The following is a 13,542-nucleotide window of genomic DNA, read 5'->3' on the forward strand; positions in this document are numbered from 1 at the left end:
ATGAAAACACACACTGCTCAACTCTGAAGGCAGATGGCAGCAGCATCAGTTCAATCACACTAAACCCAAAATGGTTTCTGACTCACCAATCGGTAGATTATTTGTACATAAAATCCACCCGGCGCTCTTTCCTCGTGAAGACGTTGATCGCAGCGTTGTAAAGCTCATCTTTACGGGCCTTCAGTTTGCAGAGTCTGACTCTCAATTGACAGAATGGCGAGGGCTGGAAGACGTGCTGGCCCGGTCCGGTTCCGACTGGATGTTTTGATCCGTTTCAGGGTGTAAAATGTGCGAAGCTGTAGTTTCCGGTATTATATGAACTGACGGTTTTTCCTGCTTGGTTAAAGCTGGGCGCCGGTTGTTCAGATCCAGGACCCCGTAGAGGTCCCTCCGCTGACTGTTCAGATCCAGAACCCCGTAGAGGTCCAGCCGCTGACTGTTCAGATCCAGGACCCCGTAGAGGTCCCTCCGCTGACTGTTCAGATCCAGGACCCCGTAGAGGTCCCTCCGCTGACTGTTCAGATCCAGGACCCCGTAGAGGTCCCTCCGCTGACTGTTCAGATCCAGGACCCCGTAGAGGTCCCTCCGCTGACTGTTCAGATCCAGGACCCCGTAGAGGTCCCTCCGCTGACTGTTAGCACGGCCACATCTTTTCTTCCATACCGTCAGTTTGAAACGATGCGACGAGTATTTGTCCCTTTTGCTGCAGTAGTCCATCTGAGGCTGGCGTAGACCTCCCTCTTGCTATTAGTTCTTTTTTCGAGTTTAGAGGAGTTCCTCACCGCTGTGATGTCGGCGGACTCCGCTGCTGTCATTTTGACTTTGAATTTCGCGGGGATTGCGCTTACGACGTTGCTGGTGTAATGACGTCAGCTACGCAAAGGGACAGTAAGATCTCGATTTTAATTGGTTCATGTTTGATATGTAACGGAGACGATTACTGGAATCACACATTTACGTACAAAGGCACGGCAGAGTTGTGCCTTCTGCCGTACATGTTAAAGAATACAGGATCGAGGTGCGCATGCGCAACATTGGCTAATCGCTTGAATGGACAGTAAAGGCATTATCAGCTTATTCTGCCATTTTTCCTATTTGATTATGCGTAACTGCTACATTTGTCATCGTACCATCTAAATAATTGGAACAACACGCATATAAATCACAAGAATAAACAGTACAAATACAAGCTTCTTAAAATCATTTATTTAATAAACATTGTTATGCTTGAATTTTGGCAGGGTAGGCAGTGCCTAGCTTGCCAACCCTGACTGCACGTCACTGGTACTGTGTATTTTAAGATTATTTTTGGGGTTTCTCCCTTTTTATTATAGTGACAATGGATGGACATGAAAGGGGGAGAGAGATGGGGGATGACACAGCAAAGGGCCTCAGGTCGGACCCGAACCCGGGCCGCTGCAGGACTCCGCCTACATGGGGCCTCAGGTCGGACCCAAACCTGGGCCGCTGCAGGACTCCGCCTACACGGGGCCTCAGGTGGACCCAAACCGGGCCGCTGCAGGACTCCGCCTACACGGGGCCTTAGGTGGACCCGAACCCCGGGCCCGCCTCAGGACGCATCCGCACTACATGGGGCCTCAGGTTGGACCCGAACCCGGGCCGCTGCAGGACTCTGCCTACATGGGGCCTCAGGTCGGACCCGAACCCGGGCCGCTGCAGGACTCCGCCTACATGGGGCCTCAGGACGGACCCGAACCTGGGCCGCTGCAGGACTCCGCCTACATGGGGCCTCAAGTCGGACCCGAACCCGGGCCGCTGCAGGACTACGCCTACATGGGGCCTCAGGTCGGACCCGAACCCGGGCCGCTGCAGGACTCCGCCTACAGGGGGCGAACGCTCCCACTGGGTGAGCTAGAGGCCGCCCCAGTAGCCTGTTTATTTATGTCTACCCAATTTTCAGAGTTTGAATCTGTTGGCGCTATGTCAGAATCAGAATCAGAATCAGCTTTATTTGCCAGGTATGAGGACACATACGAGGAATTTTTCTTTGGAGCATCGTTGCTCACACTGTGCTCACACATACAAAACAACCAAAACGACAATATATACACATTAATATATACACACTAATATATACACATTAATATATACACAATACATACATACATACTCTAAACCGAAACAATATAGAGACATGAGTGCAACGAAGAGTTCAATAAAAATTATTTAAATATGGAGCATAGTGCAAGAATACTGGGATAAATAGTATCATGTTATTATATTACAATGTGGACAGTATGAACATTATGGACAGTTCTGAAATAGGAAATGAGAATGATGAATAAATAACAAATAATAAGTGAGATGTGAGAATGAGAATGATGAATAATACTAAATAAGTGGAATAATAGTGGAACCAGTGAACAGGTGCTGTAGAGACAGAGATGTCCAGAGACAGACGTCCCTGCACATCACCTAGCAACAGCATGTCAGACACGTTTCTGGTGTTAGGACTCTCACGCTGCCTCAAAACGGACTGACAAGTCTGATCGACGGTTACACGCACCAGAGCAACTTCCAGTTCAAGCGAGGATTGAGGAGCTATCAAACATCAGAAGTGAGAGCCATCCTTGGTTCTTACCAAGTGTTTTTTCTTCATCAGCCTGAAGTGGCGGTGAGCCCACTTGGTCAGAAGCACATGGACTCCTGAACAATACACCCGTGTGTGTGTTTCCACATCTTGTTCAGATCCTGAAACCGAATATGGAGCTGCAACTGTAAGGTTTCATCATATTTCTCCCATGAGTTTAAAAAAGGCCCTTCAATCTCTCTGCTGTTTACCAAGCTGCTGAAATGATTGTTAGATAAACTGACACGTTAGTTGCTCTGAAAACAACTCGACTGTGGCAGGGAAAGCTGTGACTTCACCATCCCGCCCCAGTGAAATCAACACTCAAAGCTTACATCAGTGTTTTTTTTTTAAATATATTTTTCCTCCAAAAGTGAAACGCTCGATTTCATCATGTGTCCTCTTCGCTTGTGAGTCTCGACAAATAAGAGCAATTACTGGGGGGAAAACCAAAACATGCTGCGACACGGAGAGCAGCACGCGCGGCGTCTCCGTGCAGCCGCTCTCTTGGCAAATTGAAGCCCGCCATGAGGACGGCTCGCGCTCCAAGTTAGAACGGGAGATTGGGCAAGAAATGAGAAAAAAAAACTAAAAAAAACAGCGCTTTGCCAGCCAGCCGACAGACAGACAGACGGACACAGTCAGGATCTGGACGAGCTGTCAAGTAGTCGGTGCTTCTTCACACAAGGAGATGGTTAATTTGACCCAGGAGAGCGCAGAGAAATTGATTTAAATCAAGTCTACTGAGGGACTCGGGGGCACCGGCCTCATGGGTTCGTCCTAGTCCGGTGTAGAGATGATGAGGAGCTGCGCTGCCAACGGCAACTTTGTCAAGTGTCTACTGACACGCTGCACTCGATCTCTCTCTCTCACGCTCTAATTGCAAGCATGCACACACACACACGCTCGAGTTAGACATTTTAACAATAAGCGGCAGACCCACTGTGAAGAGCAGAAACTGTCCACCTTTTGAAAAAATCAATCGCGAGCGTCGTCCAATGAGACGTCAGTCAGCTGGGAAAAGGATGACAAAATAGTCAGGTAAAAGTTAGCCGGGAAAGAGTTTTTTTTTTTTAGCAATAAAATGTGCTCAAGTATCCAAAAGTAAAAGAACTCATGGATTTTAATTGCCGGATCGGCTGAAGAAGAGTGTGAGCTTCTGTGGTATCACCTGGGAAACCCGTGGTTCCCGCCACAGACGCTTATGGTTGAGATCATTTCGTGCTCATTAGACATGGTGCACAAGTTAAAATACACACCAGTCAACATAGTAGCTCAGAAGGTGGTTAGAGACTAAAATTCTCCTTCATTCTTGATCAAATCTGCAAAGAATAAGCGATTGAAAAGTCTTGTTTGGTGCTTGATTAATCAGTGTCAGTCATTTTTTATACAGAAAAAGTCAAATTTCTCTTATTCAAGCTTCTTAAGTGTGAATATTTTCTAGTTTCTTCTCTCCTCTGTGACAGTTTACTGAATATATTTAAGGTTGTGGACAAAACAAGACATTTGAGGACGTAATTTTGGGATTGGGATTGATATTTTTCACCCTTTTCTGACATGTTACGGACCAAATGACTTATTGATTAATCGAGAAAATAATCAACAGATTAATCGACAGTGATAACAACCGTTAGTTGCCGCCCCAATAAAATCCTTATGAAGTCTTTATTTTGAAACGCAGGGGTCAGAAAAACATTGAGACCTAAAACTGGGAAGCTCCAAAATAAGAAATAGGAGACAAGGGTGAAGGAAGTAAGGAGAAGAACACAGAAAGGACAAGGAAAGGATAGAAGTAGGAGAAAAAGGAAGAAAAAAAGTGAAGGAACAAGATTTAACCCTCCTGTGTCCTGGGGTTAAATCTGACCCCTTTAAAAAAGGTCTATATCTGAAATATGAGTTTCTTTTTAACCAAATGACCACAAGAAAATGGATTGGATTCCTTCCAACGCTCTTTATAAATACAACTGATAACTTTCATTCCTCTGATCTTAACTATTAGTCCAAATAATTCATAATATCTGTTTTTGTAACTCAAATATTAGGTATAATTCTATATAAATGAGGGTTATTGACCATGAATTGGTGGTGTTGGTGTCTGAAAAAGGGACGAAAATGTCAAATGTTTGTCAGTTTTTGACTCGGGAGGACAACACAAGGGTTAAGGAAACAAGGAAGTGATTAGCAAAACCAGAGATGGAAGCAGAAAAAACGGAAAACAAATGCGGAATGGAAAGAAGAAAAGTTAAAGTCTTCAAAATAGCACCGAGCTGTAGAAAATTGACTTTACCACTCTTTTATTTTTTTTGGGGGGGGGGGGGAAGAGGAGGAGAAGGTGGGGCTCCCTGTGGGGACAAGGCCCTGGCTCCAAATCAGCTGAGTGGGAGCGACAGCACAATCCACACATATGCTCGACTAATGGGGCCAATCAGCGCCGAGCGAGAGGGTCGAGCGACAACACCGAGCACACGTGACGGACCGAAGGAAGGCGCCGATCACGAGGACGAGACGGCGAAGACGTCCCCGCAGGAATCGGTTAGCTGTCGTCGCTTAGCGCCATGCTAAATTGTGTTTTTTAAGCCCCAAATGAGAAAGTGTGTGCTTGTCTGTGTCTGTATGTGTCTTATGTTTTTTTTTTGTTTTTTTTGTGAAATTGTTTGTGTTGTGACCCCCGGCATGCGCAGACGGAGACAGCTGGGTCGAGTCAGGTCTTGTTTGTCTCACGGAGACACGTGAACGTACACGAGGCCGGCTCAAATTAGACTTCCACGTGGAACGGCAGCAACACCTGTCCACTATCGTTTACTTAACGTTTTACTTGACCTTTTTTATTTTAGCAGGATGGTCTCCTTAGATCAGAATCTGTATTCAGGAGAGCCCTCTAACATGGCAGCACAATCATGTTTCACAATCACCAAACACAGAAGGTGACAGGAATACAGAAGACAGGGGAGCAGCAAGACAAGGTTTAAAATCCTTTATGTTGAACAAAATAGTAGTGTTTTGTTGACAAGAAAAATCTAAAATACTGTCCACTAACAAGTATAGTGTGACTATCAAGGTCTGGTATATGTCCATCCGTTGTGCTTTAAAGCTCCATTTCTGTGGATGCAACTCAATTTTGCAGAGCCCCTAAAGGGACATTGTTATGGTTTTGGCATGTTTCCTGTTTTGTTTGGGTAGTGTTGGAGCTAAATCCTGCTCCGGTCTCAGGGTTCAGTCAATTATTAGTCACAATCTCAGATGTTGATTCGTGAATCCCTTTTTATTACGTAGGATAGCCTGAGACAGAGTTACCTGGATCAAGCTGTCACAGCTCTCCCCTTCCTTTGTCTGGCTCCTCGGCTCTTGCCACCCTGGTCTTATTCACTAAGGGGGGGGGGGGGGGGACCAAAGTGATGTGATGCGTTTGTGTGCTTATTTCGTTATCTTTTCAGTTGGAATGTGACTGAAAGTTTATGACCCTTTCAGGACCTGCACAGAAAAGATAACATGACCTGCTGCCCTTTAGTTGGGCTGGGGAGAGGAACCACAACCAGAAACAGGATGGTCCGAGACCATCAATTCTGCTTCTGGCATATTTAGTAGAGCTGGATTCAAACGGAATGTACCAGAACATCTTATGTTATAGAACAGAAGTATTGCAAAACAACTTAATGCGTGAACAACAAACTTAATGCATGACCAACATGTCTTCATTTATGTTGAAATAATGCTTTTGCCTTTTGGCTTAAATGCATAATGTATAATGCAAATCACACACAATGTTTAAGCATATTTAACATTTTATATTCCAACAGTAGTCTGGTGTTCCGTCTTGTTTTACTTCCTGTCTGTTAGTTTTCCCGCCCTTGTGACTGTCTAATGTGCTTCACCTGTTCCCCAACCCTAGTGTCACCTGTCCCTTGTTTGCTCATTACCTCGTGTATTTAGTCTCTGTGCTGTCTGTCTGTCGTAGGGCTGCACAATTATTGCAATTGCAATTGTAGCAAAATCGCAATATGAGCAATATCCAAATTGCGGGGGGGGGGGAGAAATCACAAACAAATCACAAACAAATCACATCAAATCACAAACAAATCACAAACAAATCACATCCTACAGACTAAGGGAAAGAAAATCTTTTTTTGGTACAGCTACTCAGAAAAATCACACTACAATCATGTAAACGTCTTTTAATAGTGGTGGCACTAGCTCAGTTAACCGATTTCATGCTGTGAATGTAAAATGTTACCTTGAGCCACATGACAATAGCAGTACTTTATTAGCATAATTAGGCTACAGTACAAAAATATATGTACAGCAATTTGTTTGATATCCTACAAAGAGCTGCAGTTGCTAGTTGTTTTTAGCCGCTACAGAGCTCGTATCAGCGGTAGTTTGTGTTTTAGCTAACCCAATAAAAGGTAAAATAAAGAGTATTATGGCATCGTGAGCTGCAGGTTGTTTCCGGCAGACATTACGGTTAAGTTTAGGCAACAAAAGTACTATTTTAGGAAAAAGTAGTTTGCATTGAAAGACTCCAAAGGAACATGCATGTCCTTGGTGAAGGTCTTTAGTTTGGGAGTGAAAGTCCTGTGTTTTAGGACCCCCGGCGTAGCTACGTGGCTAATGACACTTATGAAGATCCAACAGCAGCCCATGCAGATTTCTGGGTGATGTCTGGACGCAAATCCGATCCGAGCACTTGCAAATAAAAGTAAGGACACTCTGTCTTAAAGATTTAAGGAGGATTTGCCTGCAGTCTGGACGTGGTCTGAGTCATTACGATTAATCTTCTGGAGACCATAAATATCTGTACAGAATTCAATGCAAATCCACTTAATCTCTGTGGAGAGATTTCACTCTGGAACAAAATGCTGGAACGACTAACTGACATGCTGTTAGCGGGGCTTCATTTGAAAATATATATATTTAAGAAATATATATATATTTAAACTGACAATCGTTTTTTTGGACAGGCAATACACCTAACAACACTACTAATGAAGATGGATGGATGGGATGGATGGATGGATGGATGGATGGATGGATGGATGGATGGATGGATAGATAGATAGATAGATAGATAGATAGATAGATGGGCGGATGGATGGGCAGATAGATAGATAGATAGATAGATGGGCGGATGGATGGGCAGATAGATAGATAGATAGATAGATAGATAGATAGATGGGCAGATGGATGGATGGATGGATGGATGGATAGATAGATGGATAGATGGGTAGGTAGATGGGTAGATAGATGATACATGGACTTAGTTGATCCCAAACTGGGAAATGATTGTTATAGCAGCAGGTATATGGCACACAACATGACACAGAATAAAAAGAAAAAAAGTACAGAACCAGAACCTACCCAAATTTGAAAAACAATGGAAAAAAAAAACAGCAAATGCATGTAATAATGTTACATTTAAAAAAGAAATGGGCCTGTTCCACCGCAGCTTCCTTCAGTTTGCTTGAATGATGTGTCGTCTTCTTAGAGGAGACGAAAGAGAAAGCGCTGATGGTGTTAATATTTACCCCGCTGAGGAAAGGGCACAACACTCTGCAGAAGCTACAGATGACTTTAAAATGTCATTTTCTAGTTCACTGCCCTGTAACTCTGCTGCTGCTGCTGCTGCTTTAGAAGGAAAAACAAACACCACCATTTAAATTACAGCCGCCTCAAACACTCACGAACACTCAAAAGCTGCAAAATGTCACAAACGGAAAAAAGGACACTTGAGATATTTACAGAGTAATCCAGCCACGGCTTATGTGGTCCCCTAATACTGTATCTGAAGTCTCTTTTATATAGACCTTAGTGGTCCCTAATACTGTATCTGAAGTCTCTTTTATATAGACCTTAGTGGTCCCTAATACTGTATCTGAAGTCTCTTTTATATAGACCTTAGTGGTCCCCTAATACTGTATCTGAAGTCCCTTTTATATAGACCTTAGTGGTCCCTGATACTGTATCTGAAGTCTCTTTTAAATAGACCTTAGTGGTCCCTAATACTGTATCTGAAGTCTCTTTTATATAGACCTTAGTGGTCCCTAATACTGTATCTGAAGTCCCTTTTATATAGACCTTAGTGGTCCCTGATACTGTATCTGAAGTCTCTTTTATATAGACCTTAGTGGTCCCTGATACTGTATCTGAAGTCTCTTTTATATAGACCTTAGTGGTCCCCTAATACTGTTCCTGAAGTCTCTTTTATATAGACCTTAGTGGTCCCTGATACTGTATCTGAAGTCTCTTTTATATAGACCTTAGTGGTCCCTGATACTGTATCTGAAGTCTCTTTTATATAGACCTTAGTGGTCCCCTAATACTGTTCCTGAAGTCTCTTTTATATAGACCTTAGTGGTCCCCTAATACTGTATCTGAAGTCTCTTTTATATAGACCTTAGTGGTCCCTAATACTGTATCTGAAGTCTCTTTTATATAGACCTTAGTGGTCCCCTAATACTGTATCTGAAGTTCCAGATTGGCCCATCTGAGCTTTCATTTTCTCAAAGACAGAGCAGGATACCCAGGGCTCGGTTTACACCTATCACCATTTCTAACCACGGGGGGCCACAGGCAGGCTGGGGTAACACATATTAACATTAAATTAAGTGAAATTTTCATGCCATGGGAGTTTTAAGTTAGAAATAGATCATAATTTTGGTTAAAATCAGACGTTATTTAACTTCCAGAAGGCTCCAAAGGCCACTCCAATTATAAATGTAGGTTGTATTTTGCTGCTTGACCAAACAATGTCTGGGAGTGTTTTTCAGAAGGAAGACAGTCTCACTTAAAGCTTTAGTGCGTAACTTTTTGACATTAATGAACGTCCGGTACATTCCTTGCCAAAACTAATTAAGACTCAGAATCAGTTCCACACAACTCTCTCTGTGTCTCTTGTAATGGAAAATTACATTCAACCAATGATTTTCATATTAATTATTCATAATAAGATCTCCAATGCCTCTCAGAGTGTATGAGTTCTGTATCTTTCCTCAGTGTCTTCTCCTTGCAGGAGACAACTGAATTTGTTATCACTTTGCATTTGTCCTCCAAGGACAGATGGCATAAAGTCTAACAGAAACAGTGGTCTAGAGCTGTGTTTACCATAGCAGGTTCCAGGTCGAGACCATAGCAGGTCCCAGGTCCCAGGTCGAGACCATAGCAGGTCCCAGGTCCCAGGTCAAGACCAGAGCCTATCCAAAGAGACGAGATGTTCTTCTTCAGCTAAGATAGAATGACAGGTCAAGAAACTTGCTACACGGAGGGCAGATTCAGAAATACGTAATAGCTCCAACTGTCCGCCCGAGGTCCACTAATTGTTAAGTTTAAGATTAAACTGGTTTCCAAACAAGGGTTGGTTTTCCTCTGGGGGGGCACTGGATATAAAGAAGTGTATTACTGATTGTAAGACACATAACAGTGGTCACTCTGTAACTCTGTTCATTGTGAAAGCGGTTCTTGTCATTTGATTGTTCTCTCGAGAAAACAATTGAACCTTTTCACCGAATACCCAGACCTTTTAATTCAGTTTGCAGCCTGTCTTTATTTTGTTTCAACAAGGTCTCTCCTTCAACATAAATTCCTCCCTCGCTGTGCAAGGAACTTCCACAACACACTCAGTGTTCAGTAGATTGTGGCTACCAGTGCCTTTCCCATGCAGAAGCTCAAGTGAGGATAGTTACCTTTCAGAGTTTTAAATAAAACTCTGTGTTTCCCTTCCCCTCCTTGCAGCAGAATCACATCTGTTCCCACATCACACTTTCATCACTGCTAATTGTGCTCCCAGTCTCCATGGTGACGTCTGGTGCTATAACACCTAAAGAACCACATCTTTTTTTAATCCACTAGGCACATGTGCTCCATAGGGTGGTTGTGCTTTTGGGTGGGGGTGGCGGGGGGGGGGGGGGGGCATCACACCTCAGACGACAGTTTAGCTTGGTGTCCATAAAAACCAACCTGTCACTCGCCGCCTCACACCGCCGCCAGCCACAGTCTCTGAGGCTGAAATCCCCATCCTGCCGTGACTGATGGGAGGTTCGCAGGCTGTGGAATATCTCTGAGAAAACATGTCCCTGGTCAGAACATGTCGCACTGATCCGAAGCAAAGGGATTTATGTCTGGCTGCCGATTGGTTTAAAATCCTTCCCCTTATTTTCCGGTAAATCGATGACAACTCGCAGGATGTGACAGACTGAAACCAGCCAGTGACGTCTGGAAGAAGTTCCACGCAACAGTCATCAGACAGAAATTATCATCATCTTCAGGGTCGGTTCCTTCAGGGGAGACGGGTCCTGTTTGAATGACGTAAGCCCTTCTCATACTACTTTGCTTTAGTTGTGGCATAAAGAAGATGAAAGGTATGACCAAGCTTGCAATATGGCTCATTTTATAAGTTATGTCCCTCCCTCTCTGCCCGCTTCAGGTGCGTTGGCGCTGCAGTTCAGGACCAGTTGATATTAGCTACCTCTTCTTTCATTTGTCCTATTTTAGTTTTCAACTCTTGGTTTCTATTGGTACACTCTAAGAAATAAATCCGTAAAATAACCGAAACAGTACTGACAGCTCATTTCCCGGACTTTGTACCGAAATTAAAAAACAGAATTTTTCAACAAAATAACTGTGTCAATGGTAAAAAAAAAAACATAACACTTTGTTATATTGTAAATGAACAGAAATATACCTGTGAATCACGTACAAGGGATAATTTCTGTTAAAATGTACGGTCATGCAACTGTTAATTTACAGCTATTTCTTAGAGTCTAGTTACAGCCCTGATTCTTTATCAACTCCTACATGCTGTGATGCTTCTCAGTCTGCTTTTTATTTACATAGTTTTAATACAGCAGGTCGAACATCAACATGAACACCTTGAGGCACAATTTCTTTCAACCTTTTACTAATTATCAACGTGTCCTTCAGTTTTTTGTTTTCATGCAAAGAAGCACCTACCTCCCCGCATAATCTAATAATATTGAGATTTTTCTTTCACTGAGGATTAAACGGCCGAGATACATATTAATTTGTGTCCTTAAGTGTATTTCCGACCCTTGGAGAGAGCCCCCTACTTCTAGTGTTCATGCATAACAAGGCTACCCACATTCTGACTCCAGCTAAACACTCAAAGGTATAATATGCAGTGTTATCCCAAAGAAAATGAGAAACATAATTCCTCTCAATTATCACTTGTGACCCACTAGAAGTGTGTGTTGGTTTCTGTATCTGCGATGACCCTGCCCACTGCCTGGATTCTCTCTTTTCTTCTTATCTTTGAAAGTGAGGGACGTTTCTGGGCCCTAACTTTGTGTGTGACCCTCAGCCAATAACAGAGTTCAGCCCTTTTTATAAGTCTAACTCACACAGACTCACAGAAATAGACAGGATGAAGCGCTGCATTCACTCACAGTTCAACAATCCAGCTTGTTATCACAGATTGTGTGTGTTTATTTGTGCTGTAGAACATAACCACCATGAAACATTCCTCTGAATCACTGCTTTCAACAGTGTTCTCTGTCTTCGGCTGCATCTACACTACTGCGTTTTGTTTTTAAGTGCCGTTTTGAGACCAAAAACAACCTTCGTCCATATGAACCCGTCTGAAAGTGCCACTGGACCATTCGCATACACTGGGCCTTGCATCTTTGGAAACGGGAAGCAGATTGTCCGACACTGACTTTGAGGTTGAAAATCATGGATGTAGAAGTTGAAAATGCAGAAAATACTTTGGAGAAAGAACAACAACGGTGAAAAGTATGAGCAGGGATTTATTAGCCTGGACCGACGACGAGGTACGTTAGCCTAGCCGACGGAGAAGACGTGCGTCGTTGTTCCAAAGGTCTCCGTCTAGACTACAAAGCAACCTCGGAAGTTTTCAAAGCAAAACGGGGTCAGTGTTTCCAAATGTGTGTTTTAGGGTCATCAGGGTTTCCAAATGTGTGTTTTAGAGTCCTCAGTGTTTCCAAATGTGTGTTTTAGGGTCATCAGGGTTTCCAAATGTGTGTTTTAGGGTCATCAGGGTTTCCAAATGTGTGTTTTAGGGTCATCAGTGTTTCCAAATGTGTGTTTTAGGGTCATCAGTGTTTCCAAATGTGTGTTTTAGGGTCATCAGGGTTTCCAAATGTGTGTTTTAGGGTCATCAGGGTTTCCAAATGTGTGTTTTAGGGTCATCAGGGTTTCCAAATGTGTGTTTTAGGGTCCTCAGTGTTTCCAAATGTGTGTTTTAGGGTCATCAGGGTTTCCAAATGTGTGTTTTAGGGTCATCAGGGTTTCCAAATGTGTGTTTTAGGGTCATCTGTGTTTCCAGATGTGTGTTTTAGGGTCCTCAGGGTTTTTCTACTAAATACAATGAAATTTAAAACGTGCAGCTGGTCACTGTAGTTTTTTAACATCAGTCCCTCCAGAAAAACGGGATTATGCAATCCCATAATTCAAAATCTGCATTTTTTTCAAACACGCCGCACTTTCGCCGCATAAATTGCAGATTTCCGCTCAAAATAATGCGGGGCATTCAATCCGCATTTTCGTTGCAAAAAAGTCAAATGGCCTACATTTTAGCAGAAAGTTGAAAAAAGGTTACGTTAACAGCCATTTTCCCCTGTTGCCATGGGAACATTATGAAGTGACGTAATTACACAACAAGACCAACAGTCTCTTTTTTTGTCAAACTACAGTTTTTGCAAGTTCCCGCAATTTCATTGCATAAAATTGCATAAATACCCTGCACCTTCCATCTTCCACAAGCAATAGCACTTTTTAACACGTCATCTCTGGGTGTAGATGAGACTTTTGGACACCACACTACTGCACTAATGCAACCTGCACATTTGGTTTATTTACATTTACATTTTAGCACATTTTAGCATATTATTTAAGCAGTTGCACATTTTTGTTCCCCCATCCTGTACATATTCAAATATTTGTTCTTTTTGCTTTATTCGTATTATTATCTCATGTATATTGTA

General features: G+C 43.0%; 1 long non-coding RNA gene across 1 annotated transcript; it reads left to right on the forward strand.

Annotated features, from left to right (window-relative positions):
- Positions 1 to 5,386: 5,386 nt before the first annotated feature.
- Positions 5,387 to 13,227, forward strand: LOC116696434 (uncharacterized). Its single transcript, XR_004333727.1, has 3 exons — positions 5,387 to 5,398; positions 9,710 to 9,719; positions 13,166 to 13,227. It is a non-coding gene; the product is annotated as an uncharacterized LOC116696434 (long non-coding RNA).
- The last annotated feature ends 315 nt before the right edge of the window (positions 13,228 to 13,542 follow it).

Source organism: Etheostoma spectabile, chromosome 10 (assembly GCF_008692095.1).
Source record: "Etheostoma spectabile isolate EspeVRDwgs_2016 chromosome 10, UIUC_Espe_1.0, whole genome shotgun sequence".
NCBI classification, from domain to species: Eukaryota; Metazoa; Chordata; class Actinopteri; order Perciformes; family Percidae; genus Etheostoma; species Etheostoma spectabile.